General features: G+C 41.9%; 1 non-coding gene and 1 pseudogene across 1 annotated transcript; one reads left to right on the top strand and one right to left on the bottom strand.

The window, feature by feature from the left end:
* The first annotated feature begins 359 nt into the window (after nt 1-359).
* On the top strand, nt 360-488 carry LOC136332408 (small nucleolar RNA SNORA33). Its single transcript, XR_010730675.1, has one exon. It is a non-coding gene; the product is annotated as a small nucleolar RNA SNORA33 (small nucleolar RNA).
* Nucleotides 489-5,818: 5,330 nt separating this feature from the next.
* The window catches only part of LOC136329926 (small ribosomal subunit protein eS6-like), a 47,586-nt pseudogene continuing 36,905 nt past the window's right edge, over nt 5,819-16,499 (bottom strand).

The following is a 16,499-nucleotide window of genomic DNA, read 5'->3' as shown; positions in this document are numbered from 1 at the left end:
GGAAGGAAGGAAGGAAGAAAGAAAGAAAGAAAGAAAGAAAGAAAGAAAGAAAGAAAGAAAAAGAAAGAAAGAAATATATAACTGTGGCTACCCTACACCCTATCTTTCTGGGTTCAACCAGAGGGAGAGACCAGCAGGAGATCACTTTAAGAGATTTATGACAGGGGATTGGCTGCACAGTTGTGGGGCTGGTGAGGCAGGTCTCAGCCCCAGAAGGCAGGCCATCCAGAAGGGCAGGCTGGGACGGACTGACGCTGCCACACACAGGTGTAATGTCATCTCCAGAGAAACCTCAGTTTTGCCCTTAAACTTTTCACATGATTGAATCAACATAATCTTTACAAAATCAACTGATTATGAAGCCGGCCAGTGAATCTGCTTACCTGAGAGTGTTTCTGCAGATATATAGAGAAGTGGGCAATAATAAAGCCATGTGATTAGCCTTAAAGACATGAACATCGCTAAGGCCTCTGAAAATGGCTATAAGAAAAAAAAATCAACCAGTTCTGGACTTTAATTACATCTACAAAATACCTTCACAGCAACACCTATATTAGTGTTTGAATGACTGCCAAGATAAGCTAATATATAACACTGATCAGCACACGTACCTACTGCCAATCATCTAGAAAAACATAGAGGACATTTTTTTAAAACTATACGTTTACTTAGAAAGTCACAGAGGTAGAAGGGCCCTTGGAGTTTAGGGGAAAGAGAGAAGAAGGGAAATGCACCTGGGGAAAGTGGGCGTGCTCCAAAGACTTGAAAGGGAAGGGATCCTAGGGGAGGTCCCAGGAGAAGGTCTCAAAAGAATATTCATCAGCTATTCCAGGTGTGTCCTTTCAGGATCGAGGTGCCTACTAACTGGTGGGCCCTAGTGGCAAGGTTGTTGGCGAAGACCTTAGTCATTGCATCTGGTCCTGATGTCAGCCATGGCATCACCCTGCCTGGCCCTGCTGTTTTCTGAGCCTGGAGCTTGTTCCATAGCCTTTGGGCTCTGAATGTGACATGCATTGGCCAATAGACTGTGAATATCCCAGCAGAAGTTATAAGATGCCTTTGAAGATTTTGTTACCTGTCTCGCTCTTGTATCTGCTACGAGAATGCATGTCAAGGTCAGGGCTATTCTTTTAGTAGAGTCAGTTCTGCAGGCTGGAAGTATGAAGTCACAGTGTTCACGTGGTCAGGTCTAATACCAGTGACAGAGGCCAGGCAGGTTCTCATTGGATTCAGGCAAATAGTAGAGAAACTGTGGAGTGGAAAGCATCAGGCCCTATCTGTTTATTGGAGGCTTGGTGAGCAAATAAACAACAAAAAGGAAAGAGCTAATAAACAAAGGAAAATCTGCTATTCGCAGTAAGGGCAAGGGAGCAAGGAAAACTGCATCTCACAGTGGTGGGAAAGTAATCTGGAAAAATTGTCACTCAGGGGAAGCACCCAGAGCCTTATATAGGCTCTGCACACCTGCCTCTGCCACGTGCTCATGCACTAATCAAGCAAAGTACTTGCAACTGGTAAAGCTGCCTAATGAGCAAGCCTAACACAGCTGCCCCACATCAGGTCTGTGTCTGATGAGGACCTGTTTTCCAGTTAATTAATGGCCATGGCCATCTTCTCACTGTGTCCTCATGTAGTGGAAGACAGAGGACATTTCCTTTTGCAAAAATTGATAATAAAATTCTTTAGTTATGCAAAGTAGGCCAAACTAGAATAGGAGTCATTGGGGGAAGAAAATTTTGCATGCATTTGATTTTTTTTTAAGTGACAGAGACACAGAGAGAGACAGAAACAGAGAGAGGGACAGATAGGGATAGACAAGCAGGAAGGGAGAGAGATGAGAAGCATCAATTCTTCATTGTGGTTCCTTAGTTGTTCATTGATTGCTTTCTCATATGTGCCTTAACAGGGAGGTGGGGCTCTAGCAGAGCCAGTGACCCCTTACTCAAGCCAGAAACCTTGGCCTCAAGCCAGTGACCTTGGGCTTCTAGCCAGCGACCTTTGGGCTCAAGCCAGTGACCATGAGGTCATGTCTATGATCCCACGCTCAAGTCAGCGACCCTACACTCAAGCTGATGAACCCGTGCTCAAGCTGGATGAGCTCATGCTTAAGCCAGCGACCTTGGGGTTTTGAACCTTGGTCCTCAGTATCCCAGTCCGATGCTCTGTCCACTGTGCTGCCGCCTGGTCAGGCTGCATGCATTTAATTTATTCAATTCAGTCACTCATTCAGCCAGCAACGTACCTTGCTGTGTGTTACTCTTGATGCTTGAAATATATCAAGAAATAAAAGAGCAGGATTCCAGCCTGTGTGGAATTATATTCTTTGTATAATAAAGTGGTGGCAAGCAAAGAAAGACAGAGTTTGGGATGAGTTCCAACCTGGTAGCAGATTGGGGGGGGTCAAGGAAATGCTGACTCATGCAAAACCCTTTGTGCTGTTCACAGAGACTGTTAAGGACAATAATATCCAGTGGCCCAGTTTCCAGCTCTCATATTATCCACCATCATCCCTGAAGCTTCTGTTCAAGTTAGTGACACCTCAGCCTTGAATTAGTGACATCTGGTAGCACACGTGCTTACAACAAACTGGTGCAAGGCGAGGTTTGCAGCCCAGGAGGCAGGAGGGCTGGCAAGAGAGACAGGGTCAATAGAAGATGGACATACAAGTATTGTCGACATAAGAATGTCCAAACCTGTAAAGAATTTTAATGAGGTTATATTTGAGCCTATTTTAAGACACTTGGGAAGCAACATCTCAAATGCTCCAAAGGATGAATGACAGTTTTGCAGTTTCTTTTATGCCTTTGAGATTAAAGAGGGAATGTAAGAAAGATCATATAGAGTTGGAAAAAAACAAAGTGGGATTGGATTACGGGATGTTAAGGTTATGTGCTCTCTTGAGGGTGGTTATGCTTATTTCAAAGGTGTGTTAATCTAGATGCACAGGAACCTTCTACTAAAGAAGTTGTGTGCCTATGGTTGACTACCCACCATGACCTGCCTAGTCAGGAATTCATGATCAGATCATCCTGTGACATTACTTTCTGTAGAACCCTTTTTTGTCCACAGTATATATATAGACATACATACAAATTTATGGAGATGGAGTTATTAGATTTCTTTCAAAGAATTAGCTTACATGATTGTGGGGGCTGGCAGCAGACTGGGAAGTCTGGGGCATGAGCTGAAGCCACATTCCTCACAATGTTTCTTTTCCCTCAGGGAAACCTCATTTTGCTCCTAAGACCTTTCAGTAATGTAATGAGATCCCATTACTGAGGTAATTTCTTTCACATAAAGTCAACTGATTGCATGTGTCCACAACATCTACAAAATACCTTCACAACAACACCTAGATTCCTGTCTGAATAATGAAGTATTGTCATCTGGCCAGGTTGACCAGAAAGCTAACCCTCAAAGGCAGGAAATCAAAGCAACCAGAAGAATCTAAGAGCCCAGGAACCCTCTGAAAATTGAGAATGAAATAGACTTTTATTGGATGGAGCCTGAGACAGTTTTTCTATTAAACTACAAAAAATAAAGATAAAGAAAACTTGGAAATAGAATATCACGGAGCAGGCCCACCCAAGCATTATCTCATTCGCCCCAGGCATGTAGCATGGGACTCACTATTTACTATTGATCAGGATACTTTACAGCTCTATAAGAGTGGCTGTTTCTTGTAGAAACTGATTCTTATCTTACTCCAATGCAATTATCTTTTTTTTTCAGTTTTACTGAAAAATAATCGACATACAGCATCATATAATTTTACATTGTACAGTGTGATTTGACATTCATGTGTCATAAAATGATTACTACAACAAGTTTAGTTAACATCCATCATCTTATATGAATACAAATATATATATATATATATATATTTTTTTTTTTTTTTTTTTTTTACTTGTGATGAGGATGCTTAGGATCTATTCTCTTAACAACTTTCATATAGATCATACAGCAGTGTTAAATATAGTCATCATGCTGTACATTACATGCCCAGGACTTACTTATCTTATAATTGGAAGTTTGTACCTTTTGACCACCTGTATCCAATCCCCTCCATTTATACACACCCCCATAACCATAGGTCTCTTTTTTTTGTTTGTTTATTTGTTTGTTTGTGAAAGAGACAGAGAGAGGGACAGATAGTGACAGACAGGAAGGGAAAGAGATGAGAAGCATCAATTCTTTGTTGCGGTACCTTAGTTGTTCATTGATTGCTTTCTCATATGTGCCTTGACCGCGGGCCTTCAGCAGACTGAGTAACCCCTTGCTTGAGCCAGCAACCCTGGGCTCAAGCTGGTGAGCTTTTGCTCAAACCAGATGAGCCTGCACACAAGCTGGCAACCTTGGGGTCTCGAACCTGGGTCCTCCACATCCCAGTCCGACGCTCTATTCACTGCACCACCGCCTGGTCAGGCCATAACCACAGATCTTATCTATTTTTCTAGGAGTTTGGTTTTGTGGATTTTTTTTTTAGATTCCACATATAACTGAGATTTTACAGTATTAGTTTTTCTGTGTCTGACTCATTTACATACCAGAATGCTTTCAAGGTCCATTTGTGTTGTCACGAATGACAAGAATTCCTTGTTTTTTTATGGCTGAATTATATTTCATTGTAGATATATACCATAACTTTTTTATCTATTCATCTGTTGATGTACACATAGGTTGTTTCCATTTTTTGGCTTTTGTGTATAATGATCATAGGGTAGGCCTTTTCCAATTAGTGTTTTGGATTTCCTCAAACAGACACCCAGAAATAGAATTGATAGGTCATATGGTAGTTCTATTTTTAATTTTTTGAGGTAACTTCTATACTGTTTCTATATGAAACCTCCATACTGTTTTCCACAATGGCTGCACTAATCTGTATTCCCATCAGTGTTGTGTACAAGGGCTCCCTTTTCTTCACATGCTCGCCAACACTTGTTATGTCTTGTCTTTTTGATGCTGACCACTCTAACAGACATGAGGTGATATCCTATTGTAGTTCTGATTAATGAAATCAGAACTACTATCTTGTGCCCCTAAGGAAACCAGAAGATGCAACCTCAAAATATGCCTCTTTCACATCTGGATTATTTTTAACTAAAGGCCATTGGAAACCAGAAAATACAGAAACAACTAAAATCAGGGTGCAAGTTTTCATTTTGTAAAGAAAATTTACATTCATAAAGGAAATTTCAATCTGTAAAAGGTGTCTCCCTGTGGAAATAGGAGCTATGCAACCTCACTAAATGACCTTGTTTATCATACTTTCCTGGTCATCTTCCATCCATTTGCCTCCTCCTTTTTACCCACCTCCTCAAACCATCCAGAAGTTCCGAGCCTCTTTTCTTTTTCTGTACCCTAAAAAGATACATAAACCCAAGTTCTAACCACCCCGCTTACCATGCAAATGCTAGTAAATTTCTGTTTTCTTCATCTCTCTGGCCAGTCTCATTGATTTACCCTCACCTGGAGAACTCAAGATGGGTAGAGGAAAAGATTTTTTCCTCCCCTACACATAAAAATGAAAAATATTTCCACACAAAGAAAAGGCAATCTCCAAAGATTACACTTTTATTGCCTGTGAATTATTAACCTGTATGTTGCCAATTTAGCAATCTTACTTGAGCAGTTTCTTTGTGTGACTTTAAATATTTCTGTCTTTACTAAACTCCTCTGAAGTGGCGTTAGCTCCTGGGGCTTCCCTCATCAGTGGGTTGGAAGTCTTTGATGTGTGTACATTCTATATCTGTGTGAGAGGGTTGTTTTTAATAATTTTTTATGTTTGTTCTTATTTGCTTGTAACTCTTAGAAAATTTTATTTTTGACTGGACTCAGACTTAGAGGCAAAAACTCTCAGAGAAGACAGCTCACGTCTCTTGGGAATTTGCTCCTGATATTTTCATTTGGCTTCTTTCATTGTCTTAGCCAAAAGTTTAGCACATTTGTCTATGGACTCTTTTTTGTTTTTCTTAGTGCATTGTTTTTTCTGAGAAACGTGGTGCTTGTGTTGCAGGACACATGGAGTAACTAACCACTGCATCTTGGGTGCTTTGGTCCTAGTTTCTTACCATCTTATTTTTCTTTTTCTCTTATTTTATGTATTAATTAATATTTAGAGAGAAAGAGAAAGCAAGAGAGAGAGAAGGAAGCATCAATTTGTTGTTCCACTTATTCATGCTCTCATTGGCTGATTCCTGTATGTGCCCTGAGCAAGGATCAAACCCACAGCCTTGGTGTGTCGGGACAATGCTCTTACCAACTGAGCTACCCGACCAGGGCCCATCTTTTTTTAGGGCCCTTCTTATAACATATTGGCAGACATCGCCTACTTTAGAAATTGAGAAGTCTGTGGATCTGCTATCTTCTTTGGCCCCAGTCGACGAGGCACAGTAGCGTCAGTGAGACCAGGATATCTTTCTCCCCTTTTCTTACAATGACTAAGTTGAGAACACCGAGATTGGCATCCATAGTGCAACCCTGAACAGATTTGTGCTTTATCTCCATTCTTCCTTGATGTGTAACAGGAATGCCCATTACCCAGCAGCAGGGGGACACGGCCATGGGTCAAGATGCCCTGCTTCCTGGGGAACCTTGTCTGTCGTTCCCACCACTGATGTGACCACATCGCCTTCCACTCTTTACCCAGAGTGTCAGCAGCACCTTCTGTGGCCATGTGCCTCTCACAAAGGTCCGAAGTTTGCGGTCATCATCCACTTCGGTGAGTTTCTGGGAGCCAATGGCTGGGAGAGACGGTCAGCTTCATCCTGAAATGGCTGGCCACCTCCAAGGCACCACATAAAAGAATCACTTCTAACTTTCAAAATGAAAAGGGTGAAGGACCTAGGGGCTGAAAGACTTGCAGGTATTTGGCTGATACTCACCTTATCCAATTTAATTCACACAAAAACACAGCTGTTCAATATTATCATTGCCCTTTTAATAGGTGAAGAAACAGACTCCCCAAGGTTGAAAACTTGCCCAGAACTACATAAATAATTCCTGGCTGAGCTGGGATTCAAACCCCGGTCTGTGTTTTCTGTTCACTCTGCAGCTATGCTCTCCACAGCAGAAGAGCATTATTCTAGAAGGATTCCAGAGGTCTGATTATGCTTTGCCCATATCCGTTCTAGGGGACCCTTGACAAGTGTTACTGTCTTCCGCCTGACAGGACTGTAGTGTTCACTTTTCTGCACTTTGTTTTCTTTTCTGCCTTGTGCTCATTATTCCCACCCATTCCTCGAAATGTCCCAGACTTTAGGTCTTCAGTCCCCCCCCACACACACACACACACACACACACACTGGCCCCTCATCAGTTTGTGAATATCAGTCTTCAGGTATGGCATCCTGAAATACATACACATCCTAACACTCTACATTGGGCTGATAAAGAAAAGTAGAGAACTATCAATCTTTTCCTTGTTCTAGAAAATATTCTTTCATTGTGCATCCTAAAACTGAGTTTGCTTTCTTGGTAGTCTCCATAATTGATACTGCACATTAATCTTGCACTTCAACCAAAAATTTATGCCCTTTACACTGGCATGGTTTATTTCATTACTTTTTGTTTTCTCCTGTCCTTTTGGCTGAAACGAAACAGAAATATAAGCCCAGATCTGAGAAATTCATGAGAGGAGCGGAGCAGCTCAGAGCAGCTTCTGCATTCATTGTAATTGAAAGAAGAAAGAATAGCTTCCTTTGTAAAGTAGCTAAGCTGAGGCAGCCCATGCAGAAGTTTCTAGAAGAAATAAAACAATGTGAAAACCAGAGATCGAAATGTGACTGACATCATCTAATAGAAAATATAGTCATGTAGCCAAAAGTCATTTGAAAGAGTTAAAGTGAATTTCTGAACCATCAAAATAAAATACTGCAATGACACAAGAAATAAAGCTGCATTTTCCAAAACAAACAACACTGAATTTTGGAAACAAGTCATGTGTTTGGTTTCTCAAGGCATTGAATTACATGGAATGCTACTTGTTTGAGCAGCTGGATGCTAATTATTGCAGGAGGACAATGGGAAATGTAGCAAAATCATCTTTTTTGTACCAAGAATAGCTCTAACCTCACCTGAAATTGCTGAGTCTGGAGCATCAAACTGAGTGGATTTGGCCTCTTCTGATTGCAGATGACAGAAACCTATTTGAACTTTCTGGTAAGCAGAGGTTTCGCATACAGCAGGAAGGGCCCAGAATGCCCATCAGACTGTCTCTGAGCCTGCTCCTCTTCAAGCTGGTGCCTATCCCTTCTGCTCCTTTCTTACTGTGGGCTCCACAGTCAATCCACAGGTCACCTCTCAACCCCCAGAGATCTAAGACTCTTGTAACCCCAGGGAAGGGCTCTCGGCGGCCTATCTTAGGCTTGGTTCATGTCCATCTCTGAACCGTAAGCTGTGGTCCAGGAAGCAGGTGATGTTATTGGCCTGGCTCAGGTGAGGGGCTGACCTTTGAAGCAATCACTGTGGCCAGCAGTGTGGGATTTAAAAGAAAATGGCAAATCCTGTTCAAACCATATGGATGTTCTGGGGAGAAGGAAGGCACCCAAAACAAGGTAAGAAGGTGCTTTATGGAGCATTCAGAACAGATTGTCACTGTACAGGGATGATTAGTTGTTTGGAATTACAGTTTTTACTCATTAAAAAACAACAAATTGTTTTCCATTACAGATAAAGCACTGTCCATTTCAAATGATTATTTCATGTATTCTGTGTACAGTACAGAAGTGTTCACACATTGTCCTTGAAGACCTGTAGGAATAGAAAGGACTTGTTGTTGTTTCTAAACACATCTCTCCCTATCACACCTACAAAGGCTACTGCTTCTTGGCAACCCTCTTTTAGCCTGTAAGTTCAAGGTGATTAGGGTATTATGTACATTAGTCGAACTCTGATAGACTCATTCCCTCCCCCTACTCTATTCCTTTGATCTTTGCTTTATTCATTCACTCAACAATTACTTAACAAGTACCTGTTATGTGCCAGTTGTCTAGGTATAGAAAGATATATATAGAGAAATAAAGCATGATCCCTGATGCATGGGCTGCATCAAAGAGGAGCATCAGACAAGTAAGCAGTTTATTATAATTTGGTATGAGTATTGTGATTAGTGTATTCTTTTTTTCACTAGCTCTGGGTCTAATGAATAGCCTATCCCTTTGCACCTCAGAATGCTTATTCATCCTACCTACTCATATCCACGTTTTTTCAAGTAGGGGCTAAGTTTCATTTACAAATATAGACAAGGTTTGAAGTGCAAATGCCCATAAGAACTGTTTTAAATTCACACTGAGCAAAAGTGACTATTCTTTATGTCTCTTCAGGTAAGTAGGATAACCACATAATGTATCATCACTGAGTCATTTCTAAGGGCGAAAGAGGGTGCTACCCAAATAAGAGGCCAGCATAACAGGCATATGCAAGGACTATTCTGGGCAGAGTGGGACAAATGTTCAACACAAATTTGGTAGGAGATATCATAAGAGCTGAAAGGGATTGTGGAGAGAAGACTACAGCAGAGAGGCTCCAAAGATCAAATTCCCCTATTTCCATTGTCATCTTTGAAGCCCACCTGTTTGTCTTGAGTTGCTGAAAAGTTGAGGTGCAGACAGATAGCAAGAATATGAAGGGTTGGGGAGTTACCCATAATAAGAGGGTGGTGGGAAGCCATCCTCAGCCACTAACGTTTAGCTCTTTGTTCTCGTAGAATCTGGTGGAGTGCTGCAGGTGACAAGCTGTGAACCACTCAGGACAAGTAGAGAACTCAGGCTCTGGGTGAGCCCTAGACGCAGGACAAGCCCTTGCTTGGTGTCTGGAGGCAGAGACAGAGGGTGAACATGGGGAGAGACAGCAAAGCGAGACCAAGGAGTGGGGTGGAGTTCTGCAGACAAGCTTAATATATTTCCCAATTTTGCCTAAAGTGAGAAATCCACAGAAGAAAGAGTGGGAGGGAGGGGGGAGACAGGATGGAGAATTAACCGAGAATGAAAGTCCAGGTAAGACAGGCTGAAAGAGAAGCTTTCGCCTTGACAAAACACCACGATGTTCTACTCCCTGGCAGCTAAGGAATCAGCACTTTTCCCTCTGGCAAATAAGAACCTGAAGTTTGTCCCCACAGCTTCTTCAAAAGGCAAGGACACTCCTCTGAGGACACAATTCTGCTAACTCCTTTCAGATGGGCCTCTGTGGAGCCAAACTGAGCTTTTATTCATGAAGATACATGGTCAGAAACAAGCTCTGCTTAATGCAATTTAACTGTGTAATAGTACCAGCTCTCTCAGCAAACACAAAATGCTCCCTGCCAAACTTACAGCGGATACAATATTCTGTTGAGCCTAGACATGAGCTCTGGTTGGCCCTTGGAATTTTCAGGAGGATAATTGTTCAGGAATACCCTCCTGTCTTTTTCTGACATCAGGACTCTGGAGCCACTGCCCTTGCCTTTTTTTTTTTTCCTGTGCTGCTTGCTGTCTGCAGGAAGGGAAACTTGGAGTCTGTGAAATTACCAGTAAGCAGGCACCATTGTAATGGGTTGTGAAACACCGTCTGTTTTTCTCTGGGTGATTGCGGTCACTGAACTCTCTTTCAATGTGGAAGCGTGAAGTAGCATATTGCATGCACTTACTTTTATGAGTCCTTTGGCTCCTCTCAGCTTTCCTTGCTTTAGCTCATCCCACAAACCAAAGTGAGTATCTGTTAATATTTCCCCAAACCACTACTCAAGAAAGGGAAGCACTGGATATTAATCATGATGGCAGAACTCCTTGGCTCACAGGCTTTGGTTCAGAATTCTTGAGGCTACAGTGCATGAGGCATACTGCTATTCAAACTTTGTGAACCCGAGAAACCCCCTGAAGAGTTCATTAGCAATGCCAAGTCCAAGACCAATTCCTCCCAAAGTCCTGAGTGAGTGGATCTGGAGTAGGACCTAGAAATTTGCAGTGTTAAACCAACCCACTAGCTCATTCTGGAGCAGCTGTGCTGAGAAACAAAATTCAAAAAATCCCGTAATATAGGTTGTTTTTTTTCCCCTTGTTAGTAAAATGGTTGGCTCTTAGGGCAAATTCATTCATTCATTCATTCGTTCATTCGTTCATTTATTCATTCATTCTTATGAAGCACTTACTCTGTGCTTTCTAGCTTTATTTTCCATGTCTAAGAACTTGTAATTTAAATTTCATCATCACGCTTCACTTTTCTTGGGAGAACCGCCAAGGGCAAGGCTCATAAGAGACAGTGAAACTGGTAGCAAGAAGATTCACTGCAGCTGCAGGCCAGGAGGTGGGAGGGTGACATTCAGGCAGTTAGAAAACATCTGGTAGGGCAGCAAACCCGATGACGACCCTCACCTAAGGGGCTTGGCTGTTTGTCTAAGTCTCCAGAGGAAGTGATCCCTGGCTCCCAAACGGACTGAAGCAATTTCAGTGTGATAAGGAAATGGAGATTTCAACATGTGTGAGCGGGAAACCAAATGACATCTTTGTTTGGAAAGCTAAGGGGCCTTCTCTTATCTTTCTTATTGTGCTGCTTGATTTTTATTAGAAGTTGAAAACTGTGGTCCATGTGAAATGATGTCTTGTGACTATTTCGTGGATACTGCCCCTATATCCTCAGCTCTCTCAAAGTGTTTCTAGTGAATGACAACACCTCAGTGCAAACATAGGTTTCATTTCAGAGCTGACCTCTAAGTAAAGAGTTAGATGGTGATTCCAAAGAGGCTTTGGCCACCCCATGGGTTGGGGTATGTGACACTGGAAGTTCAAGATCAGGGCATTGGCATGATCAGGTGAGAGTCCTCTTCTGGGTCACAGATTTCTTTGTGTACCTTCTCATGGCAGATAGGACAAGTGAATCCTCTTGGCCAACTTTTATAGGCATTAATCTCAAATGGGAGTATACTCAGGTCTTTGCCGGTAACCAGACTGGCTGCCATTTATTGCGCATTTGTTACATATCAGGCAATGGGACTACCTCGCATTTAATCCTCAACACATTACTGTCAGGTCAGTTATATTATTCTCTCCACTTTATGGATAAGGACACTGATGCTCTAGATAATTTTCCATATTCGAATTTTCATATTCAAATCCAGGTTTTCCTGACAATAGAGACCAGGCTTTTCCCCACTACCTTTTATTATCCCTCTAATATCTACCTACCTCACTGGGCTTCTGTGTCTAACAAGCCTCCCACATCAGTTATAGGTTCATATGTATGTGTTTTGGTCCAGCATCACAGCACACACTGGCAGGTGATAGAAGAGGCCCATGGGTTGTTCTTCCACTATAACCCTGAGAGATCAGAATGAGAGTCTTCCTGTCTCTTCAAATGATGCGTTTACTTCCTAATGGACCATCTTGCTCATTTCTGGTCAGTAAGAAAGTGAGAACTCTTCGTGGTAAGGGTGATGATGATGGCTAACATTTATTAAACACATTTCACCAGTGTCTCCTCATTTAATAATCACAGAACCCAGGGCCCTGACCTGTGGTGGTGCAGTGGATAAAGCATCGACGTGGAATGCTGAGGTCACAGGTTCAAAATTCCAGGTTTGCCTGATCAAGGCACATATGGGAGTTGATGCTTCCTGCTCCTGTCTCTCTCCTTCTCTTTCTTTCTCTCCCCTCTCTAAAATTAATAAATAAAATCTTTTTTTTTAAAAGGAAAGAACCCTGGGAGGTAGACCTTGTCATCATTTCTATTTTCTGATGATAAAACTCAGACCTGAAGAGGTTATGTGCCAAGGTTATACAACTTGACAAGGTCATACAACTAGATCGTTTATTGATTTATTTAACAAGCCTTCTTTAAGCACCTGCCACGTTCCAGACCCTGTGCTGGATACACTAGTGAGCAGAATGCAGCCCAGAGCCCATGCTCATGGAACTCAGTGGGGAGACAGACTTGAGTTGGGAGGGCCAGAGAAGGCTCTCTTAAGAGATCTAAGTTATGACCAGAGTTAAGTGGGTCAGGAGGTATGAAATACAGAGGAGAACTTCAGCTGAAGAAGCAGTTGTATGTGCAAAGCCTGTGGTAAGAAGTAGTGTGGCCTATTCAAGGAATTAAAAGAAGGCCATTGAGACCACAGTGGACAGAAGGAGAGGGACATGGGGCCAGAAGAGCCTGAAGAAGAAGGGGTGTGGCCTTGCAAAATCTTGGAGAACTTTGGTCTTCATCCTAAGTTCAATAGAAAGCCATTGATGAGTTTTAGCAAAGTGACAAGATGTAGACTACAGTTTAAGAGGATCAGACTGGGTGTTGTGTGGATAACAGATTGAAGAGGGGCAGGAGTCAAGATGGATGACCAGAGAGCTGACTGTTTTAAAAGTCTGGGAGAAAGGCAATGGTGGTTTGGCAGCAGTGGTGAAGGCGGAAAATAAATGAAAAGTCTTGAGCAAGAGTAAAGAGGTAAAATCATAGGAGTTAACAATGATTGGACAGGGAAAGTGAGCAAGAGAAAGCTTTCAAGGATTTGAATTTGACTCTGTCAGTCACCAAAGACTGCACTTTCAACCACTACCCCTTAAGCATTTGGTTATTTAGGATTAAGTTCAGCTTGATAGAACCAGAATCTCCAAATATAAGTAGTTTAAATTTTTTTAATATTTATTGATTAATTTTAGGAAGAGCTAAAAGAATAGAGAAAGAGAGACATAGATTTGATTTCCCACATATTTATGCATCCCTTGGTTGATTCTTGCCCTGATGAGGCATCAAACATACAACCTTGTCCTACTGGGATGATGCTCTAACCAATTGAGCTACCCGGCCAGGGCCAATAGTTTCAATGAGATAAAAATGTATTTTGTTCATATAAAGAAGTCTAGGGGTGGTAAATCCTGACTAGGTTAAGGTTCTGCCATGTTAAGGATTTAAGCATCTTCTAGTTTCTTGCTGTGCTCACCTTACCAAACAGTTTCTATCTTCTGGTCCAAAATGGCAGCTTGAGCTCAGCTATTACATTTGCATTCCAGCCAGCAGGAGAGAAGAGGAGAAAGGGTGTTTCTCTTCCCCTTTAGGTCATTTCTTAGAAGTCACATATCAAATTCTGATTTTGTCTCATTTATCAGAATTCAGTTAATGGCCATCCATACTAGCTACATAGGAAGCTGAGGCTTGTCATCTTTATTATGGGAAATGAGAGCCAACTTAAAACCAAGGGGTCGATTAGTGAATGGATAAACAAAATGTCATATATCCACGCAATGAAATATTCAGCAATAAAAAGGAATGAAGTAACTGTACTGATATATGCCACAACATGGATGAACTTTGAAAGCATTATGTTAAGTGAAAAAGGCCAGACACAAAAGATCACAGACTATATGATTCCACTTATATAAAATGTCCAGCACAGGCAAAGCCATAGAGACAGACTATATAGATTAGTGCTTGCCAAGGTATGGGGGAGAGGGATAAACAAGTAAGAAGCATATTTTGAAATGATGAAAATGTTATAGGCCTGGTTGCTTCAAGTGTTGTACTGATAAGCCAAGGTTATGGGTTCAATCCCCGGTCAGGGCACATACAAGAAACAACAAATGAATGTGTAAATAAATGGGACAGTAAATTGATATTTCTTTCTCTCTCTTTCTATCTTCCTTCCCCTCTCTTTAAAATCAATAAATAAAAATTTAAATTAAAAAAAAGAAAATGTTATAGAATTAGATGGAGGTGATGCTTGCACACCTTTGGGAGTACAATAAAAACAACTGATTATACATGTTAGAAGGGCAAATTTTCAGCTATGTGAATTACATCTCAACTTTTAAAATTTCATCTTTAGTTTCATATGTGTTTTTTAAAAAAAAAGAAAAAAAAGTCAAGAGGCCCTGGCTGGTTAGCTCAGTCAGTTAAGAGCATCATCCTTAAACAACAAGGTTGTGGTTTCAATCCCCAGTCAAGGCACATACAGAAGCAACCAATGAATGTGTGACTGAATGGAACAACAAATGCTCCCCTTCTCCCTCGGCTCTCTCTCTCTTCTTTTCTCTGTCTTTCTAAAAGTCAATAAAAATTAAGCCCTAGCCAGATAGCTCTATTGATTGGAGCGCCGAACGGAAGCACAGAGGTTGCCGGTTCAATTCCCTGGTCAGACCAGGTACAGGAGCAGCTCCATGTTCCCGTCTCTTTCTCTACCAGCCTCTCTGTCAAAAAAAAAAAGAAAAAAAAAAGATAAGATAGAATAATATAGATAGATAGATAGATTTGGTTCTTCTGATGAAATAACACTTTAATTCTGGTTTTTGAGTCATGTCCTCAGAATCATATTTAGCTACAGAAAGACGAACATTTACGGGGATTTTGGCCTGGATTTTAGTTTTTCTGAGGATGCTCACCATCAGCATTGCACTGCTGCTATGTATCAGTCTCCAGTGCTGTGTAACAAATGACACCAAACTTCTACAGCTTAACTCAAGTGTTTACTATCTCAGAGCTTCTGTGAGCCAGATATATGGGACCTGTTTAGCGGGTGGTTCTGGCTCAGGGCTTCAGTAAAGCTGTCTGCCAGGGTGCAGTCCCTGAACACAGGACAAAGCACCCTCATGTGGCTGTTGACACGGACTTAGTTTCTCACCATGAGTCTATTGCTAAGGTTGCTCAGCTTCCTTAGGAGTGATGAGAGAGAGAGAGAGAAAGAGAGATGGAAGCTGGTGTGTCTTTTTAACCTAATCTCAGAAGTGACATCCATCATTTCTGCCAGACTCTATTGGTCACACCAGCTGATGTGGCACAATGTGACAGGAGACCACACACAGGTATGTGCAGGAGCGAGATCTTGAGGGCTGTACTGGGGACTGGCTGCTCTAGGGGGACAGCAGGGCTCGAGCTGGGCAAACCCAGGAAACAGAAATTCAGAGTGGATTTCCCCAAAGTGCCGTCAGTCAGTGGGACAAGAGCCAGTTTGCTGTGACGTGAAGGCCATATCTGCCCAGCTGGAGTGACACACCAGTGGTCCAGCTATTACTGCTGCTCTGGGAGCTGCCCCTGAGGACAGCATGTCGAAGGGTAAAGGGCACCAGACTGCAAATGAGGCCCCTCTGCACCCACTCCCTTACTCCGTGAGCTTGGACAAGCTACTGCCTCTCTCCAGACCTCTGCTTCCTCCTTCCTAACAGACACAGTTCGACAAATGGTTTTTAAGCTGAGTTCTCTGGCTCCCCAGGGACCAAAGGATGTGCTCTGGTTTCACCAGGATCTGAGTAAGGGTTCAGTTGGGACAAAAATAAAAGTGTGCCACAGATTAAAGGACAAAGTGACCTTGAAAGCCACTGCTCTCTGATGCTTGAGTCCTCCTATGTCTTTACTTTTTTTTATTTGCTTGTACATGGATTCATATTTAATAAATTTCAGTAATACCTTAATATATTTGAAAAATAGTCACTGGAGGGGCATTTATGAAATATATTATTTGTTAACTTCAGAGATAATGCTTTAAAGACATATGGATTCATGAATCTCTAAGCCTACATTCTTACTCCCTACTCTCCCATTCCATA

Source organism: Saccopteryx bilineata, chromosome 3, assembly GCF_036850765.1.
Source record: "Saccopteryx bilineata isolate mSacBil1 chromosome 3, mSacBil1_pri_phased_curated, whole genome shotgun sequence".
Taxonomy (NCBI): domain Eukaryota; kingdom Metazoa; phylum Chordata; class Mammalia; order Chiroptera; family Emballonuridae; genus Saccopteryx; species Saccopteryx bilineata.
Note: the sequence above shows the minus strand (reverse complement) of the source record. Positions and strands in the feature narration are given on the sequence as shown.